Here is a 16,530-nt window from a genome sequence, read left to right on the forward strand (position 1 = left end):
CCAGGAGGCCCACCCTTTTGATAGGCCCAAACCTGGGAGATCCCTCAAGTTCTAAGCAATTTCCTAAGGGACACATGTCCCAATCCCAGAGGTCATCCAATCATATAGCTAGGGTTTGGGATCAATTCCCAAGAAACCCTAGCCCTATAAATAGCTCAATTCCCAAGGTAAAAGGGCAGTCAATTCATTTCCACCTACCTTAAACTATCTTTGCTCTACCTTGTCTCTAAAAGTTACTTCTCTCTCTAGCCAATACATATTTAGGCATCGGAGGGAATATTCCTACAAGAATATTCTTGTTTTGCAGGTTGCAGGAAGATTGTACCAGCGCATACTTGATACCTCTGAGGAACGCGTGACACGTCATCACCACAAAAGATCCCACAACACAAGGCTGCACTGAAACGAAAACAATGTATTAAAAGAAACAAAGAATAGTGTAATAATCTAGCTAAAAAGGTATCTGCACTTTACCAACACTACTACAAAAATAGGCAAAGAGACCCGTTCAAAATGGCATAAGAGACCCCATTTAAGGGGGTCTCTAGATAGGGGGGTCTCTTTATAAAAGAGACCTCTCATCTAGAGGGGGTCTGTTTGTTAAAAACAAGAGACCCGTTATTTAAGAAAAGGGGTATGTTACGTTAACCATGTAAAAAATAATGTAGAAGAAGAAGAGACCCCTTATTAGAGATATGGGGTATGTTTGCAAAAATATTCAGACCTAATATTTAACCTAGGGGGTCTCTTTGAATTTTTAAATAATATTTTTTCCATCAAACTCAGACCCCATATGTAAGATAAAGGGTCTCTTTGAATTTTTTAATATTATTATAATTAACAAATTCAGACCCCATATGTTAGATAGAGGGTCTCTTAGAATATTTTACTATTTTTTATTATTATACTCGAGAGAGCCCTTTTTATACCTAACGGGTCTCTTTTCATTAACTTTTATTAAAAAAAAAAATAGCATAAACGACCATTTTTCGGCATAAAAAATCAGCATTTAACCAAATTTTTAATTTCAAACTAATTCTTACAATCACCCAATAAATTATTTCCCACTTTACATCAATTGTAATCTTCAAAAATATAAAAATAACAAAATAAAATAAGGCTCAAAAGTTTACATAATTGTGACAAGCATCAACAAATTGACAATACTAATTATTAGCCAATGCGGGCACAAGCATATGTTCTCCTCCAACACTGTTTGGCTGGTTCCCAAATGTGAACTTCCCTTACACCTTACCTTCAACAAGAAACAAACCTGCATTAACAACGAAATTAAATTTAGAAAACAAGTAATATCAGTTGGATGTCTCGAAGCAGAATTACACATTATTAGTTAAAAGAAAGTAAGAAACCATCAAAGCAGTTTTCTGGCAAGTTAGTGCAATACACTCAAAGCATACATCTATTCACAATATATGTCTACCTTTCTAGAAGGTGCAGCAAACTAAAGGTGTTACCATCAGGAACTTTGACGGAGAAAATCTGAGCTTATACGGAAAAAATGTTGTAGTTAATCTATGACACGTTTAAACAAGCCCCGTTATTCCTTCTGTACAAGTAAATATAATAAATTAATAATGTTAATAACTGTTCTATAATTAATGTACTGAGGTCATGCCAGTTGCAAGTAATGATTTTATGTAGCAGTTAACTGCTATTTCTAGTGTGGCATTGTAAATTAGGAGATGGTAGCAAACTGAGTTTATAAGCTTCATATCTTGAAATCAATAATATTGTTCACTTAACATTGTTCACTGACCGTATAACCTCTATAATTAAGTTGCTTGGGTCTTCGTAGCACAATAATATTGTTCACTTAACATTGGCTCTGGTATTTTCTATTGAACAAAACTCCTCACATACTGGAACTCAAGTTGATATTGAAGGCTTTTGACAAGGGCTTGCTAGTCAAAGGACCAGAAAAGAATAGTAAATTGAGTTTTTTGCTACTTGATGCGATCTCAGGCTTAAGCTGCTGCGCTAAAATACTCTCAGTTAAAGGTGGGGGTAGTCTGTTATTAGTGCTTTCTTTCAATATTGACTTTGAGCTTAGGATGATAGGCCCAGACAAAATTTCAGTTCGTACAAGCTTTTCATACGTGTTCGGCACTTGAGGGGATGAATGATATAAATTTTCAGCAAGCAAAGGATTTGGCTTGGTGCTTAAAACACGATTCTTGGATCTAGAAGAAATCCTACTCGTACCAACTGGTTTAGGCAAAGCTCAACTAAGAAAATGGTTTATATGTCAGCTGAAAATCTTGACACTTAACTAAAGTTGTGACTTGAACCAGATATACCCTATATAAGACTAGTAGCTCAAAAACTAAACTATAATCCGACCCTACCACACACACACAACCAAACCAACAAGCCCGACAACCTAAGAACTACCTGCACACTCCCTCCCTTAAATGAACACTCACCTGCACAACATAATTCAGCCCCCTGCCAATAGTAATCCAGCCAAAAAGATCCTCATCATCCCCAAACACATTCAAACACCTTGATACACCCACACTCACCCACATTCCCTCATATTAATAGCACACCTACACAATATAGTACCACTACGAGACTGCCACTGTAATACAAAGAAAGTATACTCCAATTTGATTACTTCCATATATCATATTTCCAAGAATTATGGCAAACAATAACAGAATTAACCATGAAAGAAATTTAGGATCAGACACGATTGTTCAAATTAAATTTCTAAATGATCAAAATTATCTATGAACATCGAAATATTAAAAGCGAATACCAACAAAAAATTGTAGAAATGAAGGATTTGAACCAACAATTAGAACAATCAGGAAAATCGGGAGAGTATCTGAATGCCTAACATATCTTGAAACTCATTCAGAACTGTAATTGCTAAAAGCTTAAAACTGAAACTGAGAAAATTAATCTATTTGGAATTGTAACAGGCATTATTTGTGTCAGTTACTACTACTTTTTTAAATAACTGGTTATTTATATGCCCATTACTAGTGGTACAGCTGCAGTATCTTTGGATTAGTATTCTCAATGATATGATTCTATAAATCTCACAATTAACCTTTCACTAAACTGGTTAAATGGAGAAATAAATGGACATCTCAGAACCTTTCACTAACTGGTCAAATGGAGAAAGATTGAAAATATTCATTCAAAGTAATGAAGCACGGATTCAGAACTTGACAGAAGCAATTTAGCAGCTTACTATACACACACAACCACATATGAAAGTATAGCTACATATCAAGCAGATGTAGCGGAGCTTGTGCACATACCATTATATATCAGCAAGAAAAGAACAAATAAAACAATTTTTGAATTCTTTTAACACTTCATACAAATGAAAGATATTGATGTGATAAAGATCCAATCATCTCATAGAAGCATAGGAAAATTTCAAGCAATACCTCTGCACAACGAATACCAGCAGATGGATCAATGGGTAGATCTAGCTAGTAGGCCACCTACAGGGTCATGTGATGAGAACTGGACTCCATCAATCACACCATTGTATCTATTAAACACCTGTGAAGAGGCAAATAGGACATGTTTCAAATTATGAACTTACCAAAGTGAGCAAAAATAAGATATAACTTATATCTAGGCAAAATAAAATAAAATATCTACTTAATAGTGAGCAGGAACAAAAGTACCACTCTGGGGTCTGGACTTCAACAACATTATCATCTCTAAAACTACTTTCAGTCAGAAACAACGAGTTATTAGAGCGAACATTAAGTAAAATATGACGAAAGGGGATGGACAAGAATAAATTAGCTTTACCCTTTACACTTAAATATTATTCAATTAAATCCAGTTGAGTCGAGGGTGGCTATGTATGCATCACTTTGAAACAATTTGATGACAAGAAGATGTGCGAATCTACGAGGGTTCTATTTTGGAAAGGGGGAGTCAAAGCCCATCTTCTGTTATGTTACTAGACTATTGGACTCGACATTTCCAGTGTCTACATCATATATTTATTCAGATTTGTATCCATCTAGATGCAAAATAGTGGGTTCCCTTGTTCGATACATGATACTCAAACATAGGTGTGCCTTGATACTTGACACTTCAAACTACAAAATAAGAAAATTTTAATAAAAGATGAGTCTGATACTTGGGCGCATCCCATAAACACCCAAATCTGGATACCATAAATATGTTGTGGAGGTTTTGAAAGATCAAACATATTCAGTGTCTCACTCATGCCAAGAAACTCTAGAAAGACAGTATTCCAACAAACCATGGCGAAACACTTTCCCATGAAACTGGAAAACCTAACCCCAAAATTAAAATTACAAATCGCAACAATTGAAATATCAAATTTTTGGGGAAAAACAATTTCAGGAAAAAAACCTAACTTGTAGCAGAAATTACAAATTGAAACCGAAAACCACACGAAATTCAGAAATTTGAAACAAGCTATTACATGAACATCTAAACACAAAATCGCATCAATTGAAATTTCAGAAATTCAGAGGGGAAAACAATTTCAGGAAAAAAAAAACCCTAAATTGTAGCAGAAATTACAAATCGAATTCCAAAACCGAAAACCACACGAAATTCAGAAATTTGAAACAAATAATTAAAGAGAAGAAGAGAGTGATGAGAACAAAAACCTAAATTTGTAGTTTGCTAGCGATTGTGTCGAGGTCGCCAGTGGGAGTGAAGTCGCCAATCGTAACTTAGTTCTCCGATTAGCCGTTGGTAGTGGTGAGTTCGTCAATGAATTCGTCGATGGTTGCCTTAGGTTGTATGTCCAGGGAAGAAGAAAGAGGCAAAGAAAAAACCTAGGGGTTGTATGTCCAGGGAAGAAGAAAGAGGGAAAAGAAAAACCTAGGGTGAAATTGGGTTTTGCGAAAGTCTTGGCGCCAGGAAATGAATGAAAATAGAGACCCGTTATGTTAAATGACGGCTCTTTTGCTATTTTCCAATTATTTTTTACGAGAAGTGGTGGGTCCCTTGATACATAAGAGACCCGTTAAGTAAATAAAGGGTTTATTGCTTCTTTTATTTTATTTTGCACGGCATTTAAATGGCCCCTTTTATACGCTAGAGACCCGTTAAATCAGATAACAGGTCTTTTATTTTTCACCCCTCTAATTTTAATGGGCCATTTAACTCATAAGAGAGCCGTTATCTATAATATTAGATCTCTTAAATTAAAGAGACCCGTTACGTCGACCAACGGGTCTTTTCTAAAGGGTCTCTTTGCCCATTTTTGTAGTAGTGCAATTAAAATAATGATAGACGAATACTTAATTCTCTTAATATATGTACGTAATACGTATATGGAATAATAAATAAATTTTTTATATTGTAAAATATTCATATAATAGGTGAAAGATATCTTATTTTTGGTAAAAATATTATATTGTACTACCTCCATTGCTTAAAGTTCTTTACACTTACTATTTGTCTAGACTCCAATGCAATATTTAACCACTAATATATCAAATTCCATGTATGAAAAAAATATAAAAAGATGATATTCTAAAATTACATACTAAGACTAATCTAACAAGATCTTATATGATAACATTTTAATGTATATAATATTGAGATTAACGAAAAAATTCATATTTTGGACACATATTCCAAGACGTAATGAACTTTCGGGAACAAAGTACTTCTTTGGAAATACACTATCGTATTTCTACATATAATTCCTATTGTATTAATACTTTTATCTTTTTTAAAAGTTTATTATTTTTGTAAGTTTCATCTAAGATTTACGCTATATACACACTACATGTTTTTTTTTTTTGGGTAAATTGCAGATATTATTAACCAAGATGAGACAGTTAATACAAACATTACAAGACACGAGCCAAAGACAAAAGGCAAGCAACCCAACAAACAAAGGCTAAGAACAAATTAACTGACAACAGCGTAAACAACTAAGAAAACACAAACTAAGGCACCTGTGTTGCAAGTCTGCTACCTAGTCGTACATACAATATTCTCATTCTATTTCCTAAATTGATAAAGGTACAAGGAAAACTACCAATTAATTAATTAACCAAGCTTGACAACTATATTTTATTCTTTCAATATTTATAATAATTAAATGGATCTTACTTGAATAAAAAAGTAATATGGAGTATAAAAATCTAAAATCTATTATTATTAAATTTATGTTTAAGATGAGTTAATAATAAATTTGATATAGAATTATACTTTTTAAGCTCATTCTTGTGATATTCCGTATAAAGTGTTACATGTGAGTATCACAGAATCATTATAACACACAATTCAGTCCAAAAGGGAAAATGTTTTGTTCAAATCATAATATCATATATCATACTCCCTCCGTCCCAGATTACTTGTTACACTTTCCTTTTTCGTTCGTCCCAAATTACTTGTTACACCTTTAAATTAGGAATGACCCCAAAATTATCATATTGTCTCTCTCTCTCTCTTCCCACTAATTTTTTTCCCCACACCTTCTCTCATTCAATTAAAAAAAAATACCTCACTAACTTCTATCACATCTACTTTTTCAATAAAATAACAATTGATAACCAAAGAACCACTTATCACCTAAAACTTTGTCCAAAGGTAAGCGTAACGAGGAATTTGGGACGGAGGGAGTATGAAGGTTAAAAATCATAGTGATAAACTTATCTTTAAAGTTATTTTAAGTGTCGCCTTGGTCGTTGTGCGTCCATGCACTACATTCACTATATTTATATGGTAAATGTAGTTGTACGTTTGAAGTGTTGCATGTTTTAATGAAATTGTTTAAATGTTTTTACAAATGTATAGTTTCTCTTTGTCTTTTTAAACTAGGTAGAAGGTCAATCCACCGGCCATGAAAAATGTGGTTCAACAGACATGTTTTTTATTAGCTCAAAATAATAAGAAAATAACTAAGAGGTATACATGAGTGTTTTTAGGGATGAAAATTTAGCAAGAAACGGATAAAGTAAACCGGAGAAAAAAAGGGTATTAACAAAAATTTGATGCAAAAGACAACTAAATTGGCAAAAATTAACTAATTTAAAATTGTATAACAAAAAAAAAATCATACTTCAAATATAATTGTTGTGGGATCTTTTGTGGTGATGATGTGTCACGCGTTCCTCGGAGGTATCAAGTATGTGCTGGCACGATCTTCCTGCAACCTGCAAAACAAGAATATTCCCAAGGGAATATTCCCTCCGATGTCTAAGTAAGTATTGGTTAGAGAGAGAAGTAATTTTTAGAGGGAAGGAAAGGCAAAGCAGAATAATTTAAGGTAGGTGAGGATAAAAAAAATTAATGCCCCTTTTACCTTGGGATCTAAACTATTTATATGGCAAGGGTTTCTTGGGAATTGATCCCTAAACCCTAGCTGCATGATGGGATGATATATGGGATTAGGACATGTGTTCGTTTTTAGGGGTTTTGCTTAGATCCTGATGGATCCTCTAGGTATGGGTTTTGTCATGGATAACTTGCGCTGATCAAGTAGGTGGGCCTCCTGGGCCTAAGTGTCAAGGTTTGCTCAGGGGTTAAGAGCACTGGGCCTATTTCCATTGGGGGTAGGCTTTGGTAGGCCACGTTCTTCCTATGGCCCATGGTGTATACACCAAGGCCACATCATTTGCCCCTCAAGAGGAGTGAAAACTGTCGTTAGTTTTTACTGTTCTTGGTTTCTCCTTTGCCGTGGTGACACGTGGCAATGGTCTTCAGTTCTTATCCCTCTATAAATAATTGGCTATTTCAAGTGGATTCCCCCTCATTTCCAAAAATCTCTGGAGAGCAGCAGAAGGAAGGAGATTTCTGGCGTCATTCAACCACCAGTAAGCGATTCAGGACCATCGTTGCCTTCAAGTCTTGTTGTTGGAGTTCTTCATCTTGGGAATTCAATTTTTCCTTGGACTGCATTCTTTGATCAAGCAGGTAACTCTCTCTTTTTTGAAACTTGTTTGTTGGTTTGTTGGTTTTACCTTTTTTCCCTTGTTAGTGGTACGCCGGCCCAGTTGGGTTGAGGACGGCGACCCAGTACTTGGCGTCTTCCCGACAAGGGTTTATGCCCCCGTCCTGACCCAATTCTTTGGCTTGTGCAGGACAGCATGGTGAGGATAGGTGAAGATCTGGATTTCGAGGGGAAGTCTTCGTCTCCCATAGACGAGGACGTCCCTGAATCAGAATGTGTAGAGGGTTCGACAGCGACTCCGTCTAGGAGTGAGGAAGGACACCTTCACCCTAGTGAAATCTTCCCTCTCCAGACTTGGCTGAACTATTTAAAGGAGCAGGGGGCTGATTATGCTGAATCTCTAAACCTGGGCAGCGAATACAAGTTGAAGATTTTGGGGGGGGGGGGGGGGCATGGACTGTACTAGCATTGGCCTGGTGCTTGGGGAGTTTTCCGTGTACATGGATGTCTTTAAGTTGGGTATGAGATTTCCTCCGCACCCGTTCGTGGTGGAGCTGTTGGACGACTTCAACATAGGGCTGAACCAGATGTCTCCTAACTCTTGGGCCGGCGTGTTTGGATACATTGCTAGGTGTGAGCTCGAAAGCATCACTCCTTTCTTTCCGGCGTTTCTGTGAATAACGATGCTGTCCAAAGTCCCTCAGGCCGCCGAGGGCTGGTTGGCTCTGAGCTAAAAGGAGCCTATCGGACGGTCATTGGGAAGGCGTCCAAGTGGCATCATTGGCGGAAGAAGTGCGTAGTCATTCGTACTACTGACGCAGTGATGTGCCAACGGATGACACGTTGGACGCTCCAACCCAACTTTGTTGGGAAAAGTGGTTCCTTTCCCCCTGTTCCTGCTGACCTGTGGAAGCGGATATCTTCCCTTTTTAGGGCAAAGCCGCTTAATTGTGGGGACGAAGACGTCTTGGGTATCAAAGGGGTGGTTGCCCCATCTGGATCATTTGAGAATACTACTTTCCTCTCGGCTGTGGGCGTGTGCCCGTATATGGCGAGAGGTAATGTTTCATAACTTGGGTTTCTTTGTGCAACCTTTTATGCTTTTTCTAACGTCTTCATTTTCTTTCAGACGCGGCTATGGAGAAGTTAGATGACGCTTCCAAGGGCCGGGTGGATATGCCGACTTGGCTTGCTGAGTTTCTTGAAGCGAGCACCCTCAAGGCTCTGCAACGCCAGGGCGCTGAGCAGGTCGGCCTGCCGCATGATCCTCCGGTAGAAAATAAGAAGGTAATTTGTTTAAGCTTACCGTTTAATATAGTTCCATAAGTTTATTTGAAATGGAGCCGTCATGTTTTGCCAGGGATCGAAGAAAGCTGCCACCACCACGGCGCCGTCCACGAAGTGCAAGGCCGAAAGGACAGGTAAGCCACGCTTCAAACCCGTCTGAGGTTCTGGGGGCCGTCTTCGACAGTGGGGGCGTCTCCGAAACGTCAAAGGGTGTTTCAGAAGGATGCTCATGTGACTAAGGAGTTTTTCTCTTCTGATCTCCAAGGGGCTGATCCTATAGGGGGAATTCCTGAAGACGTCCGCCGAAACATTCCTCCGAGGACGACAGAGAGGCCTAGGAACTCAGGTGGTAAGTTTTATTCCAACATCGTAATCACTTGCCGTTCTTCGTCTGGCAGTTCTATAGTCTCTCCTAGAGATTCTAAGCCTGTTGTTTTTCCAGTAGAGATACCTGATCCTCAGAAAGCCATAAATGCTGAGTTGAATCAGATCCCTGCCTTAGGCCGCTTTTCTTCCCGGGATCGGGTCAAGGTAATGAATCTCATGCGCAGCGCTATACCTTCAGAGTATGCTAAGACTCTTCTCGAGGCGGCTGAAACCCAACTTGCCGTTCTGTAATCCAGTGTATTAGCTGTAAGTTATGTTCCTTTCTTTAGTGAAATAGTTATTTTACCTTCCTCGCGTTTTGGAGTTTCACTTCTGCCGTCTTGTAGATGTTTATACAGCTGGATTCTCTGAAGAAGTGGCGCACTTCCTTGGTGTTAGAAGAGACTGGAGCTCGCACCCTTGCCCGTCAATGTGGTGATCAGCATTTTGCCGAGTTGGAGGAGCTTCTTCTTACCAGGAAGGAGACGGTTGACTCGTTGGCCAAATCCTTAGCATCCCTCCGTGCTGAGAACAAGAAGCGTCTTCAGCAGATTGACAAGAACTTCCAAGAGATGAAGGATCTCTCTGAAAAGTGTAAGTAGAAGGAGGACGAGCTGTTGCGGCTTGACTCCAAGTTTACTCAAATGCAGTTGCAGCCGGAGGAGGCTCGTAAGGAGGTGGCCAGTTCTAAGGAGGTGCGTAGCCAGTCCGCCGTGCTGGGTGAAAGATCAATTAGAAGAGGTATTGAGCTTGCCTGGAATTCGGAATTCGCAGACATGCGCCCCTTCAGCTGGTTTGAGAGGATCATCAATCATCATGTGGAGGTGGAGAAGGCCTTGAAGGAAGGACGTCCTCCTCCTGTGTTTATTCCTGAGGATGACGATGAATGAGACCCTTAGTGGCCTTGTTTTTGTTTTTGTAACGCCCTTTCTGAGGCCTTTTTGTATATGATTTGTAATTAGTATTAACTTAATGCAATGTGCAGACGTCCTAGAATGGACACTTTGTGATTTGCCTTTTTAAGTTGTTGATCCTGTTTACTTATTTTATTGTGTTGTTCGTACAACTTGATATAGCCTTCCCCTTTGAAAAGGGACGACAACTCTTTGCCTTGGTGCATTTTGCTAAGGTCTTTTAGCTATTGTATAGCTTTTTGGAATGTATCCTATGTGTTCTAGGTGATCAGCCTAGTGAGGGTGCTAATCTTGGCCACTTCTCAGGCCTTAAACGACTAGTGTTTGATTTATTCTTAGAAGAATGTTATAGTGTTTGGGCCGCTTTTGGGTCAAATGAGTTAAGTATTTTCAACAAAAAAAAAGATTCCACTACAGGTCCGGCCTGTAGGGAGATTTTCCATTAAAACTTATCAAGCTGTGCTATATGATGCGTCTTTTGTATGGACGTCTTCGTTCTTACAAGATTATAGCAAATTAACAAGAAAACCTAGACTCAAACTTAGAAAAAGTATTTCTTTAAGTTGTCTGCATTCCATGTGCGTAGAATTGGACGTCCCTGCATGTCTTGGATTCGGTAAGTTCCATCACGGACTTCCTCGTAGATTTCGTATGGACCTTCCCAGGTGGGGGTGAGTTTCCCTTGCTCATTAGCACGTCCAACGGATTCCATTTTCCTTAGTACAAAATCTCCAACTTTTAGGATTCTTCTAGAGACCTTCTTGTTGTACTCCCTAGCCATGCGCAGCTTGTATAGTTGTTGTCTTATAGCCGCGTTTCCTCTGGTTTCTGGTAGGAAATCCAAGGCCGCCTTCATCATCTCCCAATTGGCATTTTCGTCAAACAACATGACGCGTAGAGTGGGTTCACACATTTCTATTGGCAAGACGGCTTCAGCTCCATATGCTAATAAAAAAGGTGTTTCTCCTGTTGAGTTTTTTGCCGTGGTCCTTATGGACCATAGGACATTGGGTAACTCGTCTTCCCACAGTCCTTTAGCTTCATCGAGCTTCTTTTTCATCCTCTCAGAAATGATTTTGTTGAATGCCTCCACCTGCCCATTGGCTTGGGGGCGGCCGATGGACGCAAAACAAGCCTTGATGCCGTGATCGACCAACCAGTTTTCTAACTTAGGTGTTTTGAATTGCGGCCCATTATCAAAAACAATAGATTGAGGGACACCGAATCGAGTGATGATGTTTTTCCAAATGAAGGCTCTCACATCCTGTGCCTTGGTGTTTTTCAGGGCTTCGGCTTCCACCCATTTGGTGAAGTAGTCGACGGCTACTATTACATAGCGCACCCCTCCCTCAAAAAACCCAAAAGAAACCACCTAAAAAACACACAAGAAACCTCATGAGAGGTGGTCTCAGAATCACAGGTCTCTTAGGTTAAGAAACCACTTTTTTGGGGTGGTTTCTTTGTTAAAAATAAGAAACCACCGGCCTAGAAAGGTGGTCATTTATATATTAAATTTATTATTTAATTACCCTACATAAGGAACCACTTATTCCAGAAAAGTGGTTTCTTTATAAAATAAAAAAGACCACCTCCAACCGAAAAGTGATCTCTTTAATTTTATTTAAGAAACCAACTTTCCAGAAAAGAGGTCTCTTAAATTTTGCTGGGTATAAATAATTAATAAACCTACAAAACCACTTTTTTCGGAAAAGATATTTCTTCGGGTTTTTTTTTTTTTTGCATTGAATTTGTTTGGCGCTGAATATATATTGTAGTGTAGGTACAACCCTACATTTCGGGTTCGAGTCCTGTAGCAACTTTCTTTTGCCGCCTAATATTATTGTTATTATTTTACAAAAGTTTAACATACTTATAATACCAAAATAATCCAAATCTTTCATTAATTCGAAAAAAATATTATAAAAAATGTTAACAACCAATAAGACATGTAAATAAATCAACCATGAAGAGTTGTGAATTCAAAAACAATCTGACAGTCATGTGATAACAATAACAGAAAAACTATTTCTAGGAGAAATGGATGGTTTTTCACTGTTCTTCCCTATTATCTCCTCCAAAGCAGTCTGGGAAATCTTCATGGCAACAATCTAAGGAGACTGATACTGTCAAGTCGAGATGCTGCATCTGCATTGTCTAAGATTTACGAGATATTTCATCAAGAATCCTCTACATAGTTGCATCAGAACAAGATTAACATGAAGAAATGCATTCATATCTCCATCACTTTCTTAAGACAGTTATACCGGAGCCTTTTTGTCAATCGGGAAGCATGGACTGCCAGATTTTCTGGAATAACAGTTCTTCTAACCAATAGCAGTTCTTCACTTGACAGTTTTTGCAATATTCATATGATCCCTGAAAAGTGAAAACATTCAGAACTAGTCCAAAGCTATTACCTGTTAGTGGGAATTTCATTCAGTTTCTATTATCACTGGATTCTGAAACACCAATCTTTGTCTCACGATAAAGGTATAAAGAGATGCACGACTATTTAGAACTACGCGTATATAAAAACACTCCTCACCAGCTCACCCCCATCCCTTTCAAAGAATTACATAGTTATATTACCTTGATCTATAATCGAAAGAGCGTTATGCTGTAATTCCAGCTTCAGACTAGAATAGTGGACTTGTTGTTTAAAGGTTGGTTGCATTGAAGTAGATATAGCTTACGGATTGTTAACTGGAACCAGTTGGCCTCTTCACAATCAAGAATACAAACTGCTTCAGCTTCTCCACCAGAGCTTGACAGAATTTACATTAAAAAAAAAAAGATCAGCCAGTTACTCGGAAGAGCAACACAATACTAACTAAATGGTCCATTTATAATTATTCACCTATTGGCAAATATCAACAGCATCGGCAGGCTAATAATCTTGACATTTAAACTTCACAGCTACGACTTTGTAGACACAGTAGAACAGGAGATGAGCACTCTCCACTTCATTACAGTAACTATAGTATGTATAGTCCAGATGGCATTCATTAGCATGATTTACCATTGTGTTTCACGTCCTAATAGCAACTTCTTTGCCAAGCACCTGAAAAGGGTACAAATAATTAACTTGGATCACATAGAAATAAGAGACTCTCTAAAGTCATACACATACAGAAGTATTCTTCTTGTTTAGTGCTTGTTTTATGTTGCAGTTAGTTATGTGGTTGGTGTTCTGTTGGTGATAGAACTCAGTCTGCCACAAGGATTGTTCAAGTGAGTTGCTGCATTGATCACTGGTTTTGTGTTGGTGATGTTTTTGCAAAAGTTGACCTGTGAGAAACCTCTGTGAGGAAATTCAATTAGAAATTTTGAAAGCATGTGAGGAATTCATCCTCCAACTGCGAAACGCAGGACCAAAATTAGTTCGTTCAAATATACAGCTTAGCCTCAAAAGCGAGAATAAATTAGCTAGCTTCGGCATGGGGAAAGATAACTTAGTTTCTAAATTTATTTTCTGATAGGATATTTGATAAATTAGGCAGCTTTGTCAAGGGGAAAGATAATGCACCATCTTTTCAAACAACTTCAAACTGAGCCTATCTTATCAACCAACTTCAAAAAACCTGCATACACCAACTGATGCACCTCTAAAGTTAAAACACAATACACACCTATAAACATATTGCAAAGAACCAAGTATTCTCTTTCAGAATCTACCCTCTTATCCTAAAATCTATATGTCATTTGGAGCAGGAAAATCTTTGAACCATCCCCAGAGAACAAGCTGAGCTCAAACAGTAGTGCTTGACTCATCTTGTTCATAACGTGCAACAGCAATAAAGTACTATACATTTATATTCTACACTAAGAGTATAAGCAACTGTAACTGTAGTAGCAACAAACTAAAATCCTTGGATCAACAACAAGGCAAAACAGCAACAAGGCAAACGAAGACGAACCGAGATCACTGCGAACATTGATGAAGAGATTATGAGGGAAAAATCGATCACATCCTAAAACTAATAGAAGATATCAAACGGAAAATCTAAGAGTAGTGCAATACAGAACATCACATAACAACCTTTATCATACACCTATACACGAACTGAGGCATGTTCATAAATCTATATCAGGAGATTCATATCAGATCATCAGAGACAAAGAAAATCGGAAACTCCCTCATACACCAGACCTATGTCTCCCTATTGTGTACGTGTAAATAGTATTGTGTATCAGCAAAAGCCCCTGTCACTACAACGTAAATGTAACAAAAAGAACAACACCCCCTGATTACAGAAAAACCATTAGACCAACATAAAACTTGAAGAATGATACTCTGCGCCAAAACCAAATGCCAATAAAAACTCTAACTGATGGCATAATCTAGGAGTAAAAGCTGTGTAAATATGGGAGACAGACAACAACTCTTCCCTCTTTCAAAGGGACAAATCTTAGTACCACCACTCTCATATCAACATACACAAGACAAAACACCGCGCCTCTTTACCTATGTATCCGATAACATGAAATATAGTAGAAAGTCCAAAAACCAATTACTAGTGATCCAAAACCATGTGTATCTACCACATCTTACACCAGAGCCAAAAGATAACATATGAATATATCTTCATTGAAATCATGAATGATTGAAGCCCCGAAACAATAGAACATATACCTGATATCCCAAACAATTATAACTTATCCCTGACATCCCAAGCTATTAGAACTTATCCCTGATATCCAAAAACCATATCTCGAGCTGAAATTACACAATACTATCATTCAAATTTCAGCCAATTTCTCTAATTTCGCAAGCATCGCAATCAAAATAAATAAAATTTTGACAAAATTAAGGAAATTTTGAAATCAATAATTTAATTACCTGCTCCCACGAGTTCAATGACAAGAGCGCTTTGCGGATTCATGGTAGAAAATTGAAGATGGTGAGAGATCGACGATGGTTAATTGGCAGGGGGTAGAGGTTGGTTGATGAAGATTGTAGAGGAGCGATTTTCATTCATTAATGTTTAAAGAACGTCAAAAGCGGCACTAAACCGCTATCTCAGGTAGCGGTTGACTTAAGTAAACCGCTGTCTGAGATAGAGGTTTATAATCGCTATTTATAAATGGTATAAAAAAATATCCGTATTAGGTAGGGGTCGAACTTAGGACCTTTTGCTCAAGCAACAAACGCTCTACTCTAGGTAGGAATCGAACCCACGGCCATGTGCTTAGAAACACACTCTATCCACCACTGAGCTACAGACACAATTGATGTCACAAGAGGTTACTTCTAAGTAATATTTCTATTTAAACTGTAATTCATGTTAAAAATAACGGTTTTGTTTTAAAGCAAACCGCCATCTGAGATAGCGGTTTTGTTTTATAGCAAACCGCTATCTCAGATAGCGGTTTATAACATTGAACCGCCATCTCAGATGGCGGTTTGCTTTAAAACGAAACCGCTATCTCATATGGCGGTTTAATGCTGAACCGGAAAAAAATTACTTCTCTTTCTCCCTTGCTTACGTGGACGGTATGGTGGGAAATAACTTAAAAAGTAACGTATTTAGGGAATTATTGGATCTTTATGGAATATTGATGGAAATCGCTCGATTGTAGAGGGAAGTTATGGGAAAATAGTTAGGGTTTTCAAGTGAGGGGAAAGATTTAGAGAAAAGTTTAAATTAATTGAAATCAATGGGAAAGGGAGGATTTTATTTAATTTTTAATTATTATTTTTTAATTATAATTAAACAAAGAAACCTGTTAAAAAGGGAGGATTTTATTTAATTTTTAATTATTATTTTTTTTAAACAAAGAACCTTTTAAACAAAAAAGAGGTTTCTTATTTATTGCAAAACATCTATATTAATTAATATATTAAAAGGCGTTGATAAACAAGCCTATGTGCCACGTGGCACTCGCACTAATCTCATTTCAATGTTCCATGTCATACACAATTTTTTAAAAATGATAAATATGTGTGGTACAAGTCTTGAACCCGTGACCTCTAATTGCAAACCAAACAATTAACCACTACTCCAAATCAAATTATATGTCATTTTTTCATAACAAAATATAATAAATGACAATTTAATATTATAGAGTATTGAATTT

At 37.6% G+C, this 16,530-nt stretch overlaps 2 long non-coding RNA genes across 8 annotated transcripts; both read right to left on the reverse strand.

The window, feature by feature from the left end:
- Window positions 1-1,227: 1,227 nt before the first annotated feature.
- On the reverse strand, window positions 1,228-5,239 carry LOC130469298 (uncharacterized). Its single transcript, XR_008929744.1, has 3 exons — window positions 4,641-5,239; window positions 3,426-3,543; window positions 1,228-1,273 (listed from the first exon to the last, which is right to left on the reverse strand). It is a non-coding gene; the product is annotated as an uncharacterized lncRNA (long non-coding RNA).
- Window positions 5,240-12,326: 7,087 nt separating this feature from the next.
- Window positions 12,327-15,461, reverse strand: LOC110785674 (uncharacterized). 7 transcript variants are annotated; one of them, XR_008930907.1, is made up of 6 exons: window positions 15,293-15,461; window positions 15,086-15,169; window positions 13,583-13,740; window positions 13,310-13,513; window positions 13,042-13,216; window positions 12,327-12,828 (listed from the first exon to the last, which is right to left on the reverse strand). It is a non-coding gene; the product is annotated as an uncharacterized lncRNA (long non-coding RNA). The 7 variants fall into 7 exon arrangements; XR_002532651.2 differs by having other exon boundaries at window positions 13,583-13,753; XR_008930909.1 differs by having other exon boundaries at window positions 15,086-15,185.
- Window positions 15,462-16,530: the final 1,069 nt, after the last annotated feature.

This window comes from Spinacia oleracea, chromosome 3 (assembly GCF_020520425.1).
Source record: "Spinacia oleracea cultivar Varoflay chromosome 3, BTI_SOV_V1, whole genome shotgun sequence".
NCBI classification, from domain to species: domain Eukaryota; kingdom Viridiplantae; phylum Streptophyta; class Magnoliopsida; order Caryophyllales; family Amaranthaceae; genus Spinacia; species Spinacia oleracea.